This window comes from Lepidochelys kempii, chromosome 13 (assembly GCF_965140285.1).
Source record: "Lepidochelys kempii isolate rLepKem1 chromosome 13, rLepKem1.hap1, whole genome shotgun sequence".
Classification (NCBI taxonomy): Eukaryota; Metazoa; Chordata; order Testudines; family Cheloniidae; genus Lepidochelys; species Lepidochelys kempii.
Genome location: NC_136392.1, coordinates 13707419 through 13730025, shown reverse-complemented (window position 1 = coordinate 13730025; position 22607 = coordinate 13707419). Strand labels below are relative to the sequence as shown.

Below are 22607 nucleotides of genomic sequence, written 5' to 3'. Positions count from 1 at the left end.
GTCTATCACTCATGTTTTCTAATCTTTTAATCATTCTCATGGCTCTTTTCTGAATCTTCTCGAAGTTATTAACGTTCTTCTTGAATTTTGGGCATCAGAACCAGACACAGTATTCCAGCAGCGGTCGCACCAGTGCAAAATACAGAAGTAAAATAACTTCTCTGTTCCTACTCGATTTCTCTGTTTATGCATCCCAGGATCACCTCTTCTGTCCACAGTATTACTCTAGGAGCTAACATTCTGCTGATTATCCACCACAACCTCCAGATTTTTTTCAGAGTCACTGCTTCTTAGGATAGAGCTTCTCCCCGCCCTGTAAACATGGCCTAAATTCTTTGTTTGTTATCTTTCACAATTTGAATCTCATTTATATTAACCTTTGAGATGTTAGTATTTTTTAGATGACTGGTCAAATGAATGCCTTCAAGGATACAATACATGGACATTGGTTTGATATAAAAATGAGGAAAGAGAAATAAATACATAGACCTACACCTTACCTGTAGAGTCTTCATAATTTTCACTGAAAGACTGGATGATAATTGTGAATGAGTCGGTAAGCAGATAAATACAACAGCAATAAAAGCAAAGGTATGGCATCACCAGATTTACTTTGTTCATTGATTTGACAAGCATAGTTTAGTTTAATTATTTATGATCATACCACTTAGGATAGCAGCAAATACTGTGTGGTATTTTATATATTCTCCCAGACATATTATTCCTCTGAGAAATTCACTCTGGAGTAAATCAATGTAAAATATAGGCACTATAAATGTTTTACACAAATTGGAAGAGCTTTATCTGTTACATTTTCATTGCACTTATTTGCGTGTTATGATTTATTCTCTTTTTGTCTTATTTAAATGTGCCTCATAACTGAAAAGCATGAGTATTTAACTGAAAATTTATTATTTTGGAGGCATCCTTTTCTTTGCCTATAGAGTGCTAAGAAGGGTTGCCAATTTCTGTTGCTTTTGAAAGATTAAATATGAAATCAGTGCTTCCTAATCCTTGATCTTGCAACTTGGTCTATCCTCAGTTGCTAGATGTCAGCAAGTTAAAATATACAATGTAGTCACATTAGGTAGTAGACAAATTGATCAAGCAAGCCACATTGACTAATAAAAGAAGAAGCTTTGCTTTACACAAATCAAATTCTGAACAAACAAAAACACATAAGATCTTGGGAGGAATTGCATGATGAAAACACCTGCTTACTTTGTTTTCTGTTCAGGGATTCAAAACATTGACAAGCATAACAGCACTAAAACTGCAGTGGAAGTTATTTGTAGAAGGAGCTAATGTGCATGTTAAGTTCTGGAAGGGAAAAATAAAGGAAGATAATGTAAAGTTAGACGTTAGCAATTAACTTTGAAGAAGCCAGCTTGAGTGTGCACACAAAATGCAGATTGTTTCCCTTCAGAGGAACTGAAGAGAGAGACAATAAGCTGAGGATCAGATAGCATCTCTTTAAGTTGGTAGAATCCAGGCATCACAAAGTTCTGGTGTTTAGCAACGTTGTTGATGGAGTGGTTCATGGCTGGTGCAATAGTCTTCAGCAGTTCACCTGGTGGCATGCATGGCAGCCTCAAGGGAGGCATTAGCTACAAGTAAAATACAAGCTGTTTGAAACAGGGACTGTGTATTTGCATATGTTCATACAATGTCAAGTACCGTTTGTCCTGGCCATGTTATTACTAATAATGCAAAGTGACCAGAGCTGGGAAACACTGCAAAAACAGTTGCAAACATTTGTTTGAATAAATTCTATAGATTGCTTTAGAGGGCATTATTTGACTGATTTAATTTATCTGTGACTATTTGGATGAGTGAGGGGTTTTTTTTGTTTGCAACAATATTTGCAGAAAGCAAAAGACTCTCAAACATTGTGTGAATATATTGTGACAAAGTTCCTCCTCTACCTTGGTGGGTCTTCTGCTTATTTGCAGATTTGCTCGCCTCGGAGATTCACGGCAGCCCTCAGCTTGGCCATTTTCATGAATCCACAGTCCAGGTCAGCTTCTCCTGTGTCTGACCAGGAGTTGGGAGGTTTGGGGGGAACCCAGGCCCGCCCTCTACTCCAGGTTCCAGCCTAGGGCCCTGTGGAATGCAGCTGTCTAGAGTGCCTCCTGGAACAGCTGTGCAACAGTTACAACTCCCTGGGCTACTTCCCCATGGCCTCCTCCCAACACCTTTATTCTCACCATAGGACCTTCCTCCTGGTGTCTGATAATGCTTGTACTCCTCAGTCCTCCCACAATCCGTGTTCTCACTCTCAGCTCCGAGTGCCTCTTGCGCCCAGCTCCTCACACGCACGCCACAAACTGAAATGAGGTTCTTTTTAAACCCAGGTGCCCTAATTAGTCTGTCTTAATTGATTCTAGCAGCTTCTTGATTGGCTGCAGGTGTTCTAATCAGCCTGTCTTAATTGTCTCCAGAAGGTTCCTGATTGTTCTGGAACCTTCCCTGTTACCTTACCCAGGGAAAAGGGACCTACTTAACCTGGGGCTGATATATCTGCCTTCTGTCACTCTCCTGTAGCCATCTGACCCAACCCTGTCACAATATATTCGTGAAGGAATTGTTCTTGTAGTAATCTTGACATCGTCTTGATTTCTCTCCTGTATACAAAAAGTGTGTCATCCAAACTGAGCAAAAACAGTACCATGTGACTAAAGTGACCAGTTCCACACCACGAATAATAGAGTAAATCTCCAAAGACATAGCTAATGTGAATAGTTTATGAACAGCCCATAAACTGAATTATAAAATGTGTATCTAATCAGTTTTAATAATGACCACATTTATAAAAAGCACAGTTATGATGCAAACTAAATAAAGTGCTAAATTTGTCAAAACAAATTATTTTCTACAAATAGGTCACTCAGCTCTTGCAGTAACTAGCCTGTGAGGAGAAAAGAGGAAGGGGGTGGGGGAAAACGGAGCAAAGGCTAATTTGAGATGGCTTTGATGTATGGAATCTCAAGAGAAAAAGAAAAAAAAAGTCTGATATTAATCTATGTAAAATTAAACTTAACAAACGGCAGCCTTGAACTGACACACATGTTGGTATTAGACATAGTACTGCTATAACAAGAAGAGTTATTCAGCTATCATTTATACCACTTGCATCTTGGTATTTGCAATAATTTGAATGAAAGAGACCATGTCTGTCTCTCTTTCACAATATGACAGTTTGGTATCTATTCTCTTGGACTTAGTGTACATGTTGAGGAATTTACTAGCTAAGAGAAGAAGGTGATTGGTAGGGGTTATGGAAAATTTTCTGTCAAAGCTGTTTTTGATGGGAAAAAATTTTTTGACAACATAATTTTTCATTAAAAGTGTTAATTTTCTGCATAAATTTTCAGTTTTTTTGTTGAAGAATTAAATTAACAAAAACTGAAAAATTTTGATTTTAGGCTGAAAGTTTTGATATTTAAATTTCTATTAAAAAATAAAAATTTTGCACAGAAAAGGTCCCCCTTTTTTTGTCCAGTTCCAATTATGAGACATGTTTGAATTACCGTTTCAATTACTGAGTATAATTTCTTTTAACATTGAGAAAATTGTGGTAGGGTGATGGTGAAGGTGCTGTATGATGCAATAGACATTCACCTCTGGAGATGAGGTTCAAATGCTGTTTGTGTCAAATGTTTATGCAAAGCATTCATTGTCAAACTGGGTAAAAGTGTTATACAGCACTACTTGTGGGCAAACACGAATAAAGTTTGGGACCAGGACTCCCAAGATGAAAGTCAGCTGCCCCATCTTATATCCCCATTTCTCAAGATTAAAAAAAAAAAAAAAAGAAAAGAAAAAATGAAACTCACCTGGTTTCAGGTTTTGCTACCATCTCCGATCTCGGCCCCAATTCCTCCACATACTTGCTGAGTGAAACTGAGACCACTGTTGATGTTGTGTCAAGCTCAGCCTGGTGATTTCACTTGGTTTTAATATAAAACTAGATGGAATTGGTGTCCAACCCAAATCTCAAAGCAAAATTCAGGGAGTTGGACCTGTAAGAACTGAAGAAAATATCCAAATGAACTAGTGCAAAAAGCAAAAGTCAGGTTTCACGTATCTCTGGCCATAGGATATCATAGAATCATAGAAATTCAGGGCTGGAAGGCAGTTCAAGAGGTCACCTAGTCCAGCCTCTCATTCTAGTCATTATTTATCTATATCCCACACAACCTTGCAATAATTTGGAATATTTGGCAATCTCTATTCAAGAGAAGCCCAGAACTAAAATAGCACAGGTCTGACAAGTCAGGATTGCTGTGTCTGGGTAGTGGCGTGTCTTTACATTGTGCCTTGTGTAGGTCAGTGCTATCTTTCAAAAGCACTAACTTGAATCAATAGTTAGACGGCCACAGTCTTGAGAACTTCTGGTCCTCCATTTGTAGCACCTTGAGCAACCAATACTTATACAGATCACCCAAGAATTCACTGTCCTTGGAGGTGTCAAGTGCTTTTTTTCACATGGATGATCTGTTCTTGGACAATTTCTTCAATGTATTAAACATCAACAGGCTTTCCTTCAACATTAGGTGTCAATGCCATCTCTCTCCATAGATTCCATCTCTTTTCTTAAGACTTATGAGTTCCTCAGATATCATCTGAGCGCCAAGGGCAGGTGACTGAGAGAGTTTGCTCATCGATCTATCACCATGCTCATCATAGTACCCACACCACAGTGGTTGATAATAGTCAGGTAAATTAAAATAGGAGAAATGCTTTTTTGCCTAAACTGGTTTCCCAAATTAGTTCTCTCTATATCGCAACCCCATCATGGCATTGTCTGTGTATCTGTCTAATGTACTGAAGTGGAAACAGATTAGACAGTGAAATCAAACAAGAATTTTCTCTCTCAGATGAAAGACGGCATGAGTTTTTGTCCGAAAGAAGGGTGGCAAATTGTCAGACACTTTTGCTTAGGTATGATATGTAGCCCTGGATGAAATCCTAATCCTAACAACATCAATGAAATAGTTTAGAGTGCAATGAGACCAGGATTTCTCCCTCAGTGTCACAAGGAAAGTGCTTGTTCTTTTAGCATTTATTCCTCTGCATTCTTGCTTTGAGTCACTGCCTTTCCTTGTTCTCTCTGGCACTCTGATAGTAACCATCAGCCAGACACAGACTTATATTGGTTCTGTTTCAGTGCAGCTCAAGTATTTAGTCCGACGTCTGTTGCACTTGCTCTTATTTTAATGAAAAATATTTCATTTTGGTTGAACATCTGTCTGTATTGATTTTTGTTGCTACTTATTTCCTGGGGTTTTACCCATTCCTTTGTGCAACACTCTCTCTCTCTCTCTCTCTGTGCAAGCACAATGCTTAATCCTCAGCTCTCCCTCTGGGTTGCCAGGTAGCTAGTAAGTACCAGCCCAAAGAATCTTGTAAAGCAGCAGGCAGTGATTCTGTGTTATGCTGTATTGTTTGAGTGACCTTCACTCAGTAGTCAGGGCCCTTTCATTATCTTCAGGAGGCAGTGAGAGTGCTCCATGAACACAGATGCTGTGAAGAACATAGCAAGAGAAGTAAGACTTATGAGTGACAATCACATATACCACAATAGGAAACAACAGCTAATTGTTCTTTACCCCTATGAGCCCCCATGCCTACCGAACCAACCGAACCAGAAGTTATCACTGGTGGAGTAATTTTTAATCTTCTTGAATACAAGTAGCAGGAGTCACAAGAGCCAGAAGGTAGACATTGGGAGAGTTCTGCAAAGTAGCCCCAAATATAGTTGACTTAATGCTAACATCCGAAGTAAATACAGGATGGTACTTTCTTGGAACCCAATATTACACAACAGTCATGAGGCTATCACTGGCACCCCTATAAAAGATAAGCAGAGTTGTGTACAGACATAGGGTTTTCTTGGTGTTTTGTGTTGGCATGGGATACTCAGCCTGCTAGTGTCAGCCAAGACGCAATGAGCGTTTTCCTTTTCTGAGGCTGCATCTATAACTAGTAGTTGATGTCTGCTTTGTTCCTTTTGTCTTACACCCTTTTGAGAAATGTAGACTGTCAGGCTGAATAAGGGAATGGGTAGCCGGGAAAATACAAAACAAATGTCAGGTAGGATGTAAGGCATCCCAGAAAGAGAACACTGCAATGAAAGGAAGGATGGTCCCGTGGTTAGGAAACTAGCTTGCAACTCAGGAGACCTGGGTACAATTCCCTGCTCTGCCACTGCCTCCTGTGTGACCCTGGGCAAGTCTCTTTTGTGCCTGAATTTCCCATCTGTAAGATGGGGATAAATAGCACTTCCAGGGGTGTTGTGCAAATTGATACTTTAAAGAGCATTTTCCTTTTTTGAGGCTGCATCTATAATTGGTAATTGATGTCTACTTTGTTGTTCCTTTTGTCCTACACCCTTTTGAGAAGTGTAGACTGTCAGGCTGAATAAGGGAATGAGTAGGGGCAAATACAAAACAGATATCAGGTAGGAGGTAAGGCTCCTTAAAGACTGTGAGATGTTTGGATATTATGGTAATGGGGGGCATTTAAGTAACTAAGATAAATAAATCCATTGAGTCCAAACTCATCTCCATGTAATGTCATAAAGAGATGAACGTTCATTGGGGAAAGGTCTCTCAGCTGAGCACATCATAGAAGTAGAATGACCTGGAAAGCAAAAACCACCATAAATGGGGGGGTGAGGGAGCACAAGGAAAGTACATGTGAGCTAGAGTCTCTGGAGGAGCACGTCTCCACCAACACCTCTCAACACAAAGGAGAGTGAAAAGGTCACCCACATACAAGATTTACAGACTCTCCTGTTCGGGTTCTTATTTCACTGTTTCTTGTTCAGTATCTTCTGCAGTTAGATACTTCAGTGACAGGCTTATGGAGGCATGTAGAAAGAGGAATTTGTGACTTTTTTCAGCTCATGTCAAAATTCTAGGTAATAGATGCTAAATCATGATGCATTGTCCTGAGATGTTTCTCAGCTGCATATCCATGGGAAATGTTTATGATGATTTGCATGTAGATGTAGTCTGTAAGTTTCTGCAACTTTTCCTACAGACACCTACAGATCAGCCTCTCAAAATTCTCTTTGACCACTCCCTGGAACCCAGTTTGGTGTTGTTGTTTCTTAATGTAAGAAAAGTATCATGGGTTAGACTCAAGTCTCCTAAGCAGTTCAAAGCAGCCAGGAAGTTGTCCTAAAGATCACTTGGGGTGTTCTCTGGCATAAGTATGGTATAAAATGAGCATAACTGGCTCTATATCACTACTGTCCTCCCCCACAGAACAGGAGGTATGTCCAGAGTAGAAAATAATGACAGGGTGAAAGGAATCTTCATAGTTCAGAGTGTTCTGGGCAATCTTTACAAGGGTAGTGGTCTATTAGGGGCCTTAGAGAGGACTATTACAAATCAGCATAATTTAGGCCACTCTAACTTTCACTAGGGATCAGTTTTGATCAGATGAGGCAGAAAAGTGGATCCCTTCCTCAGCTGATTCGCCGGTCAGCTCAGGATTGAGCCCTACTGGTCTTGTCGTCGTTGTTGCAAAAGGATTTTTTGTCTCTTTGGATCAATCTGTAGCAGTTTCCCAAAGCAGTCATAGATCCACGTAGATGAGTGAGTGGATAGAGGATTATATGACTGTTGAAGCTCATGGAGGGTCTGATCCTGTGAGATACTCAACACTGTTAAGTCCCATTAAAGTCAGTGTGAGTTGGAGATGCTCAGCCCTCCAGATGAGAGCTCTGAGTGCTCCCTAAACATCCCTCATCCTACCAGTGCTAGACTCCCACTCTGTACTGAAGACAAACTGTAGTGTGTATTCTAGAAGCAGAAAGAATTTTAGCAGAACTTCAGGAGTAATAATTTTTCCGCAGTTCACAGCAAACCACCTAAAATCAGGCACAGTGATCACAAATCCTGGGAGAAATGTTATGGTAGCCAGTGAGGCAGCCTTTGATTTGCAGACTGTTCGTAAATCTCTCAGACATTTTCTCTGCAAAATGCCACAAGATGGAAGACTTAATTGGTACTAGTGATGGTCACAGGGTCAGAGATTTGTAAAATCACTAAAAAAAAACCACTGAGGTGTGTGGAATTCTATAGGTAATAACTTCTTGTGATTAGTTATGAGATAGCAGCCAAACTGTGTGTTATGCTTTAGAAACATAACATGAGAGGTCGCCGGGTTGGTCCTTGCACAGAAGAATTTACAATCTTAGACTAGAATGTGAACCCTTTACTCACATGAATGATGACTTACTCATGAGTGCCCTCATTGAAATCACTACGCTTGTGAGTAACTGCTTTCTGATGGGATGAACTGACTTAAAATGGATGAAGTAGAAACACAATAAAGACCAACGAGTGGTGTAATGCAAATGACTTCTGACTTTGCAAAGGATTTGAAGCAACACAGTTGGCCCAATTCCTGGTTGAAGGTAATCTAAAGCCAAATAGGTATAATGCTCCACGTGGGGTCAAATTCTGCCCTGGCTGGAAGAACAAAGAGCAAGAAAATTGCTCATTTACAAGAGGAATCCAGGATCCACAGTGCAAAATTCCATAGGCAGGGTGTCACGGTTCCTCCCCCACTCTGAACTCTAGGGTACAGATGTGGGGACCTGCATGAAAAACCTCCTAAGCTTATCTTTACCAGCTTAGGTCAAAACTTCCCCAAGGTACAAAATATTACCCCCGTTATCCTTGGACTGGCCGCTACCACCACCAAACTAATACTGGTTACTGGGGAAGAGCTGTTTGGACGCGTCCTTCCCCCCAAAATACTTCCCAAAACCTTGCACCCCACTTCCTGGACAAGGTTTGGTAAAAAGCCTCACCAATTTGCCTAGGTGACTACAGACCCAGACCCTTGGATCTTAAGAACAATGAACAATCCTCCCAACACTTGCACCCCCCCTTTCCTGGGAAATGTTGGATAAAAAGCCTCACCAATTTGCATAGGTGACCACAGACCCAAACCCTTGGATCTGAGAACAATGAAAAAGCATTCAGTGTTTTACAAGAAGACTTTTAATAAAAAATAGAAGTAAATAGAAATAAAGAAATCCCCCCTGTAAAATCAGGATGGTAGATATCTTACAGGGTAATTAGATTCAAAAACATAGAGAACCCCTCTAGGCAAAACCTTAAGTTACAAAAAAGATACACAGACAGAAATAGTTATTCTATTCAGCACAATTCTTTTCTCAGCCATTTAAAGAAATCATAATCTAACACATACCTAGCTAGATTACTTACTAAAAGTTCTAAGACTCCATTCCTGTTCTGTCCCCGGCCAAGACGACTACAGACAGACACAGACCCTTTGTTTCTCTCCCTCCTCCCAGCTTTTGAAAGTATCTTGTCTCCTCATTGGTCATTTTGGTCAGGTGCCAGCGAGGTTACCTTTAGCTTCTTAACCCTTTACAGGTGAGAGGAGCTTTCCCCTGGCCAGGAGGGACTTCAAAGGGGTTTACCCTTCCCTTTATATTTATGACACAGGGTCAATGTAGCAACACTGCATAGGAAACTGTGTTGCCCTTCTGGGTGGGAATTCAGCATCATTCTGTGCCCTGATCTCCTCATTGTCTCAGCCACAACAGGAGAGTAGTTGATAAGATTTATCCGATTAATGTGTTAGAGCCTGGATTTGCAAACTTTAGAGTAGTGCATGGGAAATATTCAGTACCCTTAACTCCCTCTAAAGCAGAGGTGGGCAAACTATGGCCCGCGGGCCACATCCGGCCCACAGGACCGTCTTGCCTGGTCCCTGAGCTCCCGGCCGGGGAGGCTAGCCCCCAGCCCCTACCCTGCTGTCCCGTCCTCTGCTGTTCCCCATCCCTGCAGCCTCAGGTCACTGTGCCACCAGCGCTCTGGCCCGCCACTCCTGCCGGGCAGTGTGGCATGGCTGCCTCTGGCCTGGCGGCGTGGCTGCGGCCTCCTGCTGCTCTGAGCGGCATGGTAAGAGGGTGGGGAGTGGGGTGGTTGGATAAGGGACAGGAGGTCCCGGGGGGGCAGTCAGGGGACAAGGAGCAGGGGGAGGCTGGATGGGGCGGAGGTTCTGAGGGGAGGGAGGTCAGCAGAGACAAGAAACAGGGGGGGTTGGACGGGCTTGGGAGTCCTGAGGGGGCCTGTCAGGGGGCGGAGGTGTGGATAGGGGTCGGGGGGCAGTCAGGGGACAGGGAGCAGGGGTGGTTGGATAGGGGCTGGGGTCCCAGGGGGACAGTAAGGGGTGGGGGGTTTCTGGAGGGGGGGTCAGGGGACGAGGAGCAGGGAGGGTTAGATGGGTCAGGAGTTCTCAGGGGGGCAGTCAGGGGATGGGGAAAAGGGGGAGTTGGATAGGCGTAGGAGTCCTGGGGGGGCCTGTCAGAGGGCAGGGGGGTGGATGGGGTCAGGGCAGTCAGGGGACAGGGAGCAGGGGGTTGGATAGGGGGTGGGGTCCCAGAGGGTGGTTAGGGGTGGGGGGTCTCAGGAGGGGGTGGTCGGGGACAAGGAGCAGGGGAGGTTGGATGGGTTGGAGGTTCTGAGGGGGTCAGTCAGGGGGAAGTGGGAGGGGGAGGTTAGGGGGCTGGGAGGGGGCTGATTGGAGAGGCACAGCCTTCCCTACCCACCCTCCATAAGGTTTTGGAACCCTGATATGATCCTCAGGCCAAAAAGTTTGCCCATCCCTGCTCTAAAATCAATGAGAGTTGAAGATCCTTGCAGAATTTGTCCCTTGGTTTAATTAAAAAAAAATAGAAAGAAAGAAAGAAAGAAAGAAAGAAACAACTGTACTCCTGAGGCCTGCTTCGCCTCTCATTTTCACCATTGTATAAGGCTGTGTCTACATTTGCACTGGAAGGTGTGATTTCCAGCTTGGGTAGACGTGCCCATGCTAGCACTGCTTGAGAGGTAGCAAGCTACAATTAGCAGCGTAGCCAGGGTATCACAGGCAGCACCTCAGTCTAGCCACCAGCCTCTATACCCACCTGGACCCTCTGGAAATGTACTTGAGCAACTAGCCTGAGCCACCCCCTGCGCTACCCTGGCTACAGCGCTATTTTTTTAATGAGCTAGTTTTGAGAAGAGCTAGGGCCGGTATGTCTATGAGAGCTTAGAATCACTCTTCCCAGCTCAAATGGAGACTCATCCTCAGAATGAAGTCACTGTTGAGGCATGTAAGAGAGAGGGCCTTTGTTCAGAGAATAATCCACGCCACCGTGGAACGTGTGACGTGTTCCAGTGAAGAGTGGCACACTGTAAACTTTTTGCCATTTTATTGGTTCTACAAAACCCAAAACAATATTGCATATATCTGAGCACCATTTACAGGCACCTCCAAGTGGGGGTGGGAAAGGGGCGTGGGAGTGGGGGTGGGAAAGGGGCGAATGCCTATCTTCCCTAGATTTGAGGATCACAATGGGGTTTAGGCATGACGTAGGAATCCAGATGCCTGCCTGAGGCAGCAGTGCACCTGTCCAGAGGCAGAAGCCTGTGTGCCTAGTGGATTATTACAGCAAAAATTTAGACTCCAATGAGTTTAGGCACTTACAGGGCTATGCAGCTGCCAAGTGGGTGTTTTGTATACTTCAGTGATGCCTAAACCCTGGACTTAGGCTCCTAAGTCCCTTTGTGGATCTGGCCCATATCATTTTGTTATAATTAGACAATTCTTTTTTACAGAGTACTCTTGTAATACACTATACACCCCTTGCATGTCAGGCAGGTGATTCACACCATGCACAACAGGAGAAGTCAGATGAAAGCTCCAAATATGTCACACTGTGGGCCAGATCTTCAGCTGGTATTAATCGGTGTAACTCTATCAAAGTCAGAGGAGTGATGCCAATTTACCCCAGCTGGGGATCTAGCCTTTTGCTTATGTCATGCATGGGGGAAAAAGCTGTCTATTGATGTTTGTTTCCATAAAAAGACTAGAAGGTGATTAAATATATACAGTACCTGTAGTCTTCTGAGGAGGTTTAGACATTGTACACAGCTTGAAATGTTTGTAGCCAAGTAGCATTTTAACCTTAAAACCATTTAAGTGTAATTATTGAATGAAAGGTAATACTTTTCTTCAACTATATGACGGTTAAATTTAAATTGTTTTTTTTAAATTAGAAGGTGACACCTACTAACTGTCAATCAGTTAAGTGTTTATCTGAAGACTGCTGGCATAAAAGATTGTGTGTGTGTGTGTATATATATATAGTCCATGGATCTATAGTCCATGTATCTTCCAGCCAAGACTGTGTATTAGTGTCAACATTAAATACACAGATAGTAAGTACAAAGTACGTAATTAAAAAATGAAAAACAAAACCATGGATTTACTGTCCAGGAAATATCCTTATTCTGTTAATAGCCTTTGACAAAAAAACTCATTGTTATTCTACTGCATTTTCAAAGAGATTTAAGGCAACTCCCATCAACTTTCACTTGTTGGGCACTTAACTCTCCTCCTGAACATTGAAATTCTCAACCTAAGTGAAGTGTTTCTACTACATAATGGAATTTAAAGTTGTAAAGCAAGAAATAACATAACAGAATATAGTCAGACTATAAAATATTTTGGGCATGGAGCTTAGGTAATTTATTGGCTGAAAAGTTCTAATTACACAACATATGAGTGTGTGTCTATATAATACTGAATGTGCCTTCCCTCAGATGACCTCCCATTCACCCCAGCATCATAAAGGCACATCTACCCTAGGAAAATATGTGTATTTTTATCAAGTAGTAACTAACATTGTAAAATCCTGGTTTGAACAAGGCAGTTCACACATTAGCAAGTTAAGGTAAACACTAGAGTCTTCTTGTGGTCTCTAATGAAGCTAAGCCCTAAGGTCTGGTCTACGCTACAGACCTATATCGGTATAACTATGTCACTCAGGGTGTGAAAAAGCCACATGCCTGAGCAACGTAGTTATACTGACCTAACCCCGTGTAGACAGGGCAATGTCAGCAGGAGAGTTTCCCTGCTGCCTTAGCTACCGCCTCTCAGAGAGGTAGATTAACTACACCAACAGGAGAGCTCTCTACCATTGGTTTAGCGTGTCTTCGTTAAAGCACTAGAATGGTGCAGCTGCATTGGTGCAGCTGTGCTGATGCAGGATTTTAAGTATAGACTTGCCCTAAATGGAGAGGAGTAGCCCCTGACGGCTTTCCCTATAGTAGGAACAGCAAAAGACCAGCAGGCATGCTGAATGCAGTAGAGAGCCTGCCCAGGGCTCTGTCAGAGGTAGGAGGGGGAATAGCGCAAGACAATTTTATACCCTTAGCAGCCTAAAATCTGGAATGCACAAAGGTGGTTTAAACCTATCTTTGTACCCCTCCTTTCTGGTCGGTACTTTCTGTACTTCTGCTCCCAAGAGGCACAACATATAATCAGTCACAATCATAATTCCATCCAATATACAAAACAAAAAGCCAAGAAAATGAAAGAAGCTAGTATTTCAGCAGAAACCTGCTTTTTCGTTTTCTAATATTAAATAGGTTTATTAATGCACAAGTTACAGGGTCATTTGACATAAAACAGCAGTTTAATTTGATTAACTAGCAACTTAAAATTATAACTTTCATACTGGCATGCTGTGTTATTAGATTCTTTCAGTAACTTGATTTACAAATTTCTAATACTTTTTAAAATCAAATATTTCTTCTTAATTCTTCTTTTAGGGAACTTATTACTCAATAAAGCCAGACTGAGGGCTTTCTGCTTATGACAGCAAAAGAAGCATAAATTAATAATTCCAGGAGGGCTCTTTTGGTTCGTGATTTCTGTTCACATTTATTTTGCTGGAGTGGTGTTGGTTGGTGGTGTTTTTGTAGAAAAAACATTATGGAGTACAGAGGCATGTTGTCAACTCATGTAATAAGTGGAAATTTGTTGAGCAACTGACAATAAAATCATTATATTATTATGATTTGAGTCACCAGGTGCTGCTGCAGTTACACATAGTCTTGTAAGTTATTTTCCTTAGCTTGAGAGCACGGTGCAGTCTTTGAAGCAATGCACTAGTGTTAGTTTTGTGACATAGTTTTCTTTTGGGAGTGTAGGAAACAGCAAGGGAGTTTGTGGTCTCTCTAACTCTTCTCTGTCTAACTAGTCACTTCTTGAGGCATAATGCTTCCTGGGAACTGGGCATTGGTATTCTGGCTGAGGTTCCTGAAAGAGGGGATTGCCTGCATACTATTAGAGCCCACTATTGTCTATGCCTGGTGTATATATACAGTGTAAAATAACAATTGCACTAACAATAATACATGACTCCCAACACTGATTTCTCCTCTAAAGAGAAGCCAGCTTGCCAGGCCTCAGCACCTGCTAGCACTCAGCAAAGGGATAACAATGCACACACATACATATGCACTCATGCACACACACACACACACACACACACACACACTGTTTTTAGATGGAGTTTGTGCTTATGTTTTGATTGTGCAGTCATAAGCCACTATCCAAAGAGTTCAATGGTTGGGTCTCTGGATTGATGCAATCACTAGACCTGCTTCATAAACAAGTTGGACATGCAACTGTTAATACAACATGCACAAACACTTGCAGGTCTAATTTGTATGGACAATTCAGTTTGCATGTATGTAGCTAGTACATGTGTGTGCATATGTTTATGTATGAGCTTTTCTGCACTAGTTATCACCTGTATCTGAAGTCCTCGTGTACATTTAGCTGCACAGGTTTCCTATGAGCTAGATATTTGTTGAAATTACAGCCAGAAATGAAATTATTAAGTACGTTCGCATGTGCAAAGTTGATGCAATGCATGAGCCCATGGAGGATGTGTGCAAAACTGTGTACTTGGGACTTAATCTATAGGTCTGACTATTTCCATCTGTGTTAGGAAGACAGATTCTGGTGTACAAAGCACACAAAAATACTCCATCACAATGCTAAGGAGTTAACACAAGCAATAGCAGGAACTGCTCTGGTGAAGAAATGTCTATTTATAGAACAAAGTTTCTGTACCTTACTAGAATATGGTGGACCTGATTTTCACAGCATTGGGAGAAAAGAGCCAGGCACAAAAATGTAGCTGCATGTGCAATTACAATAACTGCACATGCAAATTGGGTGTTTGTATCTGCAAATTCTCAGTAAGATCTGCATTTATGCAAATACCTACTTTGCACATAGAAGTAACTGCATGCAAATACATGCAGCCTAGTTTCTCAGAGCTCTGAACATCAGGCCCAGTAAGTGACAAAGATTTTTCTTTCTTTCCTTTTTTTAATGTCTTTTTGAACACAGATACGGTATTCAATTAGTAGCAATGACATGTTGATACTATTTTTATATGTTGAACTCTTTCTTTCTGTTGATCTGTGACCATCAGAGAAAATTGCTACAGTACTTCAGCACACAAAAGGGGAACAGTTGAAATGATTTTCTAAAAAATACCTCTATTTATTTCCTTTTGAAATGTTCAGGCTCTCAGTATTGTACTTATGTAGCCAAATGTTTCTGTTGTAACAAGAGACAAAAAGGAAAAGAATTGCAAAACAACTTAAAGAAGAAGAAGAAGCTGTAAGCAATTATGTGCACCATGTTCTAGATCTAACATAGACATTGTGCTAAATTCTGCCCTCATTCACACTTGAGTGACTCCAGTGAAGCCACTGAGGTTGCCCAGGTGTAACTAACGGCAAAACTTGCAACAATGAGAACTGTAGTCGGTTTGGTATTTAAGGGACAAGCATTCAGAAAGTTCTCTGACACCACTAATAATGGTACAAATACAGCCCTGGCTTGTTCTTTCTTTTCTTTTCTTTGCTTTTCTTTGCTTTGCTTTTCTTGCAATGGCCTCTAAGAGTCCCAGTCATGGACCAGGACCCCATTGTGCTAGCAGCTGTACAAACACTGAACAAAAAGATTATCTCTGTCCCCAAAAGCTTACAATCAAAGTAATGTTTAGAGCATCTCCTGTGCTCCCTGGGGATTACTTGCCCTAAGCTACATCTACACTGCAGCTGGGATCGACGCTCTGAGATTGATCCATCAGCGGTCGAATTAGCAGGTCTAGTGAGGCCCCACCAAATCGACAGCAGATTGCTCTCCAGTCGACCCCTGTACTCTACCCCCGATGAGAAGAATAAGGTAAGTCAGCGGGAGAGTTTCTCCCATCTACTCCCCACTGTGTAGACTCCGCAGTGACTTGACCTATGATACGTCAATCCAGCTACGTTATTCATGTAGCTGGAGTTGCGTAGCATAGGTCGACTTACCGCGGTAGTGTAGACGTAACCTTAGGCTTGGTCTACACTTATGCTATGTCTATACTGCACTTTCTTCGGTAAAACTTTCGTCGGTCAGGAGTGTGAAAAAAACACACCCCTGACCGACAAAAGTTTTCCCAATGAAAAGTGCTGGGGTGGACAGCACTTTGTCGGCAGGGGACACTCATTTTGTCGGTGGGAGGGCTTTCTTCTGCCGACAAAGAGCGACTGCACAGCATGCCTTACAGCAGCGAGTCTTTAGCAGCACAGCTGTGCCGTAAGCTCCGCAGTGTAGACATGGCCTTAAATTTTACTGGTATAAATACTTTGGTTAGGGGTCTACTTTTTAGAAAAATAGTAATACCACACAGTAAATATAGTGTGGACACAGTTGTACCAGTATAGTTATTCCCCTTCCAGTACAGGAAGGGTTATACTGGTATAAGCACTTTAATACTGATGTAATTGCATCCATACGAATGGGGTTCTACTTCTTTAACTATACCACTATAGTTAAAGAGGTGCAACTCTTATGCTTGACAAGTCCTTAATAATGTATTCCAGTAATACTGAGTTCCTTTTATTTATTCATTTATTTTAAAAGAAGACGTTCCTCCTCCTGAATGACAGGGATGGGTATAAAGGGACAGAACTATACAGAAACCTGGATTTGGTGTCCTTTTTTCAGCATTAAAAATAATAAAAGGACAACCCCAAATGACAGCAGCTGGCCATAACTGACACTTTCTGCTTAGGAAAATCTCACGATTGTTGAAGGTCAAAAAGTGAAGTGCTTTGGTAGAGCTGCGTGGTTGGGACTCTTGAATGTTGTCTACCTGCAGTATTTTATACTCACCAAAAACTGAAGTGACAATTTGGAATGCTCTGTGATTAACAGACAGAAAAAGCTCCAGGGTTTGGTAGGAAGATTGTAAAGTGACCATAAGTTAAAATAGGCAGCCTGTGTAAGGGAATCCTCAGCTGGCTTCACACATGTACACAAGCCTCTGCCCCCACTTGGGCAGGGGCATGTCGGGATGTGGGGCCAGAGTGTAATGCACTCTGGCCATCCAGTCCCTAGGGGACCATTCCATCTTCACCCCATGAAGGGCTTTCAATGCTATGTGTGCACTTGAGCTGGAGGGAGTAATTTCCAGTTCAAGCAGACATTCGCGTGCTAGCTCTTATAAAGCTTACCATGCTAAACACAGAAATGTAGCTGCAATGGAAGGGTTGAGCCACCCAAGTACATCCCGAGGATCTGAGACAGGATTGTACTCAGGGAAGGAGCCCCTCACACCACTGTGGCTACACTTGTATTTTTATCATACTAGCTTGATCAGACCTAATACATGTATGTCTATGAGAGGTGTAATTTCCAGCTTGAACTTTAGTGTAGACATACTATAAGTAGTTCTGGAGGCTCGTTTGAACCCCAGCTAACTCCAATATCAGGGGAGGCAGAGGTGCTTTTAAGCCATTTTCCCTCCTGTACACTGGTTGCTAGCTGTAGCTGAGGATTCAGCCCATTCTGTGTTTATTCACATTAAATTATGTCAGTTTGTTATCTTTCTTATTCTTGTAGTTTGCTAAGATTCGCCCAGTTATTGTACATTGTTCATTTTTCTGGCAGCATTTCACAATTTGAAAGGTGTCTCTGTGTTGGAAGTAGTGAGTAGTTGGTTTGCAGCATTTCTGAATGACTAATATTTAATTGACTTTGATATTGACCAACCATGTCCCAATTTTGACAGATAGACATACACCTATTGATTTTATAATCAAGGCAACATTCCAAAGTCTCTGAACCATTATGAATCTGATTAACATGGCATTTATACTACAAAATAAGCATCAGAAGTTAATTTTAAAAGTTATAAATTACAAAATTAAACTGATTGCCTTGGGTAAACCATGACAACCAGTGTTTTCTTAAAATCAATTTCTTAGAGAATTTCTGCAGCTCTGTGTGAAGTACAATCATAATCATAGTGTTTTAAATTTGAAATTTCTTCTCAGTGTATCTTTGAATGTACTTTATTAAAGTTCCCACTAGTAATACAAACACTTTACTAAGTTCCATTATTAACTGCAGACAGAGATCTTCTGTGTTCCTTCCAGAGGCAGTGAATTAAACTGCTATCAAAATACAGTAAGTGCTCTTGAGTTATAGCTTCAGTTTCTGGGTTAGTTTTGTAGATATTAAACTTGCAGCAAATATTTTCTGCTAAAACAGAGGGAGAATGAAAATGTAGATTTTAAAACAATGTACATGTATTGCAATAGATTCTTCTTGTTTGATGGTCACAGTGCTGTACATAAGAAGAAATTAAAATGCAAGCGAGGTGGTTCAATTGTCTGCTAACTTTCTGGTAGAAAACTTGGAAATATCTGGGGACTAGGAAAACTAGACAAATAGTGACTTTTCCAATCAAGTTTTCCTGATTGAAAGAAGAGTGTGAAATATACATAGAGAAAACATACATAGAGAAAATCAGTGAATAACGTAGCTGAAGTTGGCGTACTTAGACCTACTCACCACGGTGTCTTCACTAGGTGAGTTGACTGCTACCCCTCCCCCGTCGACTCTGCGTGCACCTCTCGCAGCACTGGAGTACAGGAGTCGACGGGAGAGCGCTCGGGTCAATTTATCATGTCTAGACTAGACGCGTTAAATCGACCCCTGCTGGATCGATCGCTGCCCGCTGATCTGGCGGATAGTATAGACATACCGTCAGTGATTTTGTGTGTCTATAGTAAGTATCTTTTACCTTCCGGGAAGTCCTCTACACATGGAAAAACCATGTTTCCATCCCTTCTCATTATTCAGATCCACCTAAAGACCTGTTTCTTCCACAAGGTCTACAAATGCAATAAAAGAAATATTACCTAATTAAGGAGGAAAATTGTCTCTAAACTGACTCCTTCCTTTGGGTCTCCCAGGTGCATCATGTTCTCCCCCAGCATGACTATCTTGTAGACTGCAAACTCTTAGAAGCAGGGACTGATTTGTATGTGTGTCTTGTACAATAATGAGCATGCTGTCAGAGCTTGAATAAAAATAATATCCATCCGTGTCCATCAGTATGTCCTTTAACTCCCTATCTCATGTATGATTTGAAAACGCAAATGCCTAAAACTAAGTAACTGAAAAGTCCCCCCACCCCTCTCTGTTCTCCATATTTCCCACTGGCTTTATCGCTTTGATGAAACCAAATACTTTGTCATTAGGGGGATCTTTTCTATCTTTATGTCAATGTGAGGAACACATTGCTGTTAGGGATGTATCTGTCCTACCTCTTGATAAATTCAGTGACAATGATATGCTACCGCAGCTAGATTTTCTGCAAGTACAGGCTGATGGGGGATAGCCTATCCTCAACATGACAAGGAAAGAATGACTCCCTTAAGTCCTTTTTAGGAGGATGAGAATACATCCCGAACTGTATGAGATTTCTAAAGAGCCAGCCCTCCATCCTCCACCCCAGGAATTTGCAGGTACTTGCTAATCTGGTGGGAACATGAGCAATTTTCATTCAAAGTATATGTTACTAATAACAAATAAAGATTATGTAGCAAATCCCCCACCAGAATAATTCTTTTTAAAGCAATGCAATATTTTCATGTGGTTGCTTTAACTATAAGCTTTTCCTACAATGCATGCCATGATGTGTATGACTGACAGTGCAGCTCTATAAGAGTTGGGAAACTTAGCATAAATGGGGGAGAGGAGAGAAGCACCTAACAGAGTATTTCAATACCATCGATCCAATTATGATTGGAGTGTACACTTTTAGAAAAATTCCAGGTAGAATTACTTAGCGGATTCCACTGCTTGCCTTTCTATCATCTGTGGCCATCGGGTCACATTGCATCTAAAATTAGGAGCATGCTTCACTTTGCTGACATGGCTTTTACACCAATGTAGGACTACTGATTTCAATGGACTTATTCTAGATTCACACTACTGTAAGCACCAGAAACAGGTCCAATTTGAGAAGGCAGCTCCTAATAGTCAACCAATAAATATTGCACATGGCAAAGTAATTTTTTCTATGTTTGTTTGCATATCTAGGTCCAAAACCGTGGGTGATATGTGAGATCAGTGTTTAAAGGAAACTATGTTAGTGTAATTTTCATACCAAGAGGCAGGAAAGAGGAATGTATCAACAAAAGCAACTAACAGGAAGACATAATATAATGTTTTTATTACGTTTAAGTATTAAATTATTAAAATTATATAGCCCAATATTCCTATTTTTATTTACACCTTTGTTCACCTTTTTATCTATAGTTGAGTCCCATTCTGCTTTAAATTAAATCTGAGCTAATTCCTTTGATTTCAGTGGAGTAATTCATGGTTTGCACCAAACTCATAACTGAATTTGCTCTGTTGTCTGTAAATTGGAGTCCTGAGGCCAGATACTAATCTGATGTAAATTGGCCTAGCTTCAATTAAATCAAGGGTACTCTGCTGGTTAGTTGATTTACATCAGTTGATGATCTGGCCCATAGTCTTATTTGTACCTCCTTACTACTGTGTAACTTATAATATCTTACAACTTGGAACAGTACCCCTAGAAACAAAATAATAATGAAGCTATGCAACAGCTAATATTTAAAATACATATCTATCTTTCTTAGGATTTTCTATAGCACCCCTCACTGTAATGTCTAAGTAATTTTAAACTTTGAACAGATTTTCTTTTCAATTTCACTATATTAATTGGTCTGACAACTAGATAACTGTTGCCAGTTACACAAGTGCTGTTTAAAAAACAAACAAACTAGGAATTAGGTTGGGAAACTCAGAAGGCAGAATTATTCAGAGGCACATGGATAAATTGACTTCCTGATGTGTGACGTATGGTTGGTATTTGGAAGTCAAGCAAGGTCAAATCACTCAGTCTCAGTCAATCTCTAAAACAAAAACACCTAATTAACATTAAATGAAATAGTTCTTATAGCAATATGCAATGAACTTCTCCACACTCAGGAAGAAGGGATACAGAATGCAAACAGCAATATGTCATCACAGATACGGTACATCTAAGGTGACATCTAAGGTGTCTACTACTGTTAGTAAAGTAAGCAAATGTAACACTCTGTCAGAGTAGTCATCCATACAGACTGTTACTGCTCCATCACCTTAGCCAAATGCCTTTTCTACCTGTGTCAAGATTCCTTCCCCACTCTGAACTCTAGGGTACAGATGTGGGGACCTGCATGAAAAACCCCCTAAACTTATTTTTACCAGCTTAGGTTAAAACTTCCCCAAGGTACAAACTATTTTACCTTTTGCCCTTGGACTTTATTGCAGGGAAAGAGCCCGCTTGGAAACGTCTTTCCTCCCAAACCCTACACCCCCTTTCCTGGGGAAGGCTTGATAAAAATCCTCACCAATTTGCATAGGTGAACACAGACCCAAACACTGGGATCTTAAGAACAATGAAAAAACAATCAGGTTCTTAAAAAGAATTTTAATTGAAGAAAAAGTAAAAGAATCACCTCTGTAAAATCAGGATGGTAAATACCTTACAGGGTAATCAGATTCAAAATATAGAGAATCTCTCTAGGCAAAACCTTAAGTTACAAAAAGACACAAAAACAGGAATATACTTTCCATTCAGCACAACTTATTTTATCAGCCATTTAAACAAAACAGAATCTAACGCATATCTAACTAGATTGCTTATTAGCCCTTTACAGGAGTTCTAACCTGCATTCCTGCTCTGGTCCAGGCAAAAACAACACACAGACAGAAAGAACCCTTTGTCCCCCCCCCCCGTCCCCCCCCCCGCTCCCAGCTTTGAAAGTATCTTGTCTCCTCATTGGTCATTTTGGTCAGGTGCCAGCGAGATTATCTTTAGCTTCTTAACCCTTTTCAGGTGAAAGGGTTTTTTTCCTCTGGCCAGGAGGGATTTAAAAGTGGCTAGCCTTCCCTTTATATTTATGACAACCTGTATGGTAAAGAAGATCTTGTGCTGCCCATAATGTTTGTCATCTGTCCAGTTTCAAAGTGGGCTGCAAATTGTTCATTTAAAAAGAATGAAAAAAGTTCTAACAGCCAAGTACAATCCATTTTTTAAAAAGTACTTAAAAGGCAAAGTATGGCTGATTTGTAAGAGGTCAAGAGGTGACATAAACACAAATAGTGGTACTGTATGTCATTCTATTAAGCTTCCTGCTATATATTTTGCATGCTGTCGTTCCACTTATAAAGCTTTTAGAGAAGGCTGCAATTATGCTAATAATGTCAGTGACAAACCATTACAGTGCTATTTACTATTCATTTGAGTGGGGCTGTTGGGGCTAGCTATGTATTTTACTTTTCCCATCAAAATAATTATGCTGCTGAGCTTCCCTTTGAGTAATAACAGCCTTTTAAATAACCAT

The 22607-nt window shown here is 41.1% G+C and overlaps 1 long non-coding RNA gene across 1 annotated transcript; it reads right to left on the bottom strand.

The window, feature by feature from the left end:
* Positions 1–592: 592 nt before the first annotated feature.
* LOC140897066 (uncharacterized) lies at positions 593–2452 on the bottom strand. The gene is made up of 2 exons (XR_012154672.2): positions 2208–2452; positions 593–1607 (listed from the first exon to the last, which is right to left on the bottom strand). It is a non-coding gene; the product is annotated as an uncharacterized LOC140897066 (long non-coding RNA).
* Positions 2453–22607: the final 20155 nt, after the last annotated feature.